Source organism: Penaeus vannamei, chromosome 10 (assembly GCF_042767895.1).
Source record: "Penaeus vannamei isolate JL-2024 chromosome 10, ASM4276789v1, whole genome shotgun sequence".
NCBI classification, from domain to species: domain Eukaryota; kingdom Metazoa; phylum Arthropoda; class Malacostraca; order Decapoda; family Penaeidae; genus Penaeus; species Penaeus vannamei.
In genome coordinates, this window is record NC_091558.1 from 35,055,498 (window position 1) to 35,057,997 (window position 2,500).

Genomic DNA, 2,500 nt, shown 5'->3' on the forward strand with positions numbered 1-2,500 from the left:
GGGTGAATTACTTTTTTTCCCCTTTACCCGCCTCCGCAATCTCAATCTCATTTTTCTTCTATGCCTTCATGGACTCCCATCACTTTTTGTTAACTTTCGATTTTCTACTCTTTACGTCTGTCCGCAAATCTTTAATTAAAAATTCGTGAACTCCATTCCCTTGCTTCCTCTTTTTGTTCCCTTCTAAGAGATTTGCAATTGCATCTGTTATCTCCCATTTTGTTTTTTTCGCTTTTTTTCTCTGCTTCTCTCTTCTATCATCTCCTTTCATTTGTTTGTTTTATTAGTTGAATAGCTTTGTTCATCTTCCGCTCTTACGCAGTCTCTTTATTCTGGTCTTCAATTTTCCTCCTCCTCTCTCTCTCTCCTTTATCCACTCCTGCACACATCACTTTACTTCATCTGGCTTCCTAATCAAATTCAAGAGCTGGCTGTTCCATGCTGAGTCATGCTGTCTGAGGATGCCGAGTCATGTTGCTGCTGCTGAGATAATAATAACAATAATCACTTTAATAATTATAATAACCACGTAACAAGACATTCTTGAGTGAAGATCTGTGCGGTGCAACACACACACGCACACACGCACGCACGCACGCACGCACGCACGCACACACACACACACACACACACACACACACACACACACACACACACACACACACACACACACACACACACACACACAGGTATCAGCTAACTTTTTTTTTTTTTGACGTTACCCCTAGAATATATCAAATGAATTCTGGGAATCATTACACGGGGCCGTTTGACCTGGCTCGGGCACGGGATTCCGGTGCGTATATCCGTCAGCCCCACGAGTTGCGGCGCGCTGTTTGAGGGGGCGAATGTAGAGAATAGGTTTAATAGAAGTTTACTTGACGATGCGCTAGTTCGGATGAGGCCCGCAAACCTGGGAGAAAAGGATAAGTAGTACCAAACAAAAGACGAGGAGGAGAAACTATCTTGTTGCCAGTGACACGTCCACTCCATGCGGACATCCTCTGTCACGCCACAAGATCCTACTTGCCACCAATCACTGTAATATAATCAGATCGTACTTGACATGTCCAACCAATAGAAATATTAATTTCATGTTGCCTAGGCTGAAAAACGACTAAAAAAATCAAGTGTGAATTTGATACAAGAACAAAAAGTAATATTTTTTATGTATTATACGATAGAGATAGTTCATGAGTGTTTTTTTATTATTATTATTTATTATTATTATTATTATTATTATTATTATTTTTTTTTACCGTAGCTGCGTTCAAACGTTGCATACAAAGCGTAGTATTGTTTTCCTATTCTCGCTACGTGTTATACGTGTGTTGGGTTACATGTGCTGTTCAACCAGACATATTCGTATACTCTAATGTTCATATGCCACTGTGTATATCATAAGTAATGTATTTTTTATAAGCCATTATTTAACTCTTTTCCCCTTTTTACACAAAAATGGACAAAATATCTCGAAAAAAACTACAATACAACAGAGAAAAAAATGTTTTTAAAAGATAAGAACTCATAACTTTAAAATGTTAAAAGAACCAGTTCAGACTGATAGCCGAAACAAATCTTCAATTAATCTATTTATGGAAATGGTGTGAAATATACTTTTTAATGTATTGGAAAACTGACTCCTGACGCATAGAAAATCTAGCTGCGGTTAATAGACTCCACCTTGGCCAATCATTCTTGAGAATCCCTACAGCGGATGGACATGTTGATCCATTGCAACAAGTATGGCTTCACTGACATCTACGCCAGAAGAGGGGAAATATTAACCACGCACGCTCCTAGCTTTGGCCAAATTAAAGAGACAGCTTTCTCGACTTTAGTGTTTCTTTATTTGGGTAAAGCAAATTAATTGTCACACACAAATCTTCATTCATTGTCTGCATAACTTCATGCCGATGTTTTCTCTTTAGCTGTAAGGGAACTGCCACATCTGTAATTATTTAAAATAATCTGTCGCGTCAACAGCGTAGGTAATTAGCGGCGAATGCATTGTAGGATAAAAAATGCGAAAACAATTAAAATGTTTGAAAATCTATTAAGAAATAATGAGTCTTACAAACAAAATTAAATAAAAATATATATATTATAGGTAATCAGTTCACAATATAAAGTTATAAGATACCAAGGAACTAGTCAATGAAATACACATACGTATGTATTTATGAAGTAGAATTAATTAAGGAAAACAAGCGGTCGTGTTTATGGTCTCTGGGGTGATCAGGCTGTTGGCTGGCACGGCTCCGGCTGAATAATCGGGAGCGAAACAAGCAGTTGCAAAATAAAACTTAAGAGCCAAACGTGTCATTGACAATCTCATAATACAAATACAGGTTGTAATAAATCATAGCATGCCGATGTTCACTTTAAATGGCGAATTCTGAAATGGTATTATATGTCTGACCTTTTTATATCCTGCTTTATAAAGGTTTTATGGATTGAACTAGGCATAAATGCTTGTATATACCTATTGTCTAATAGT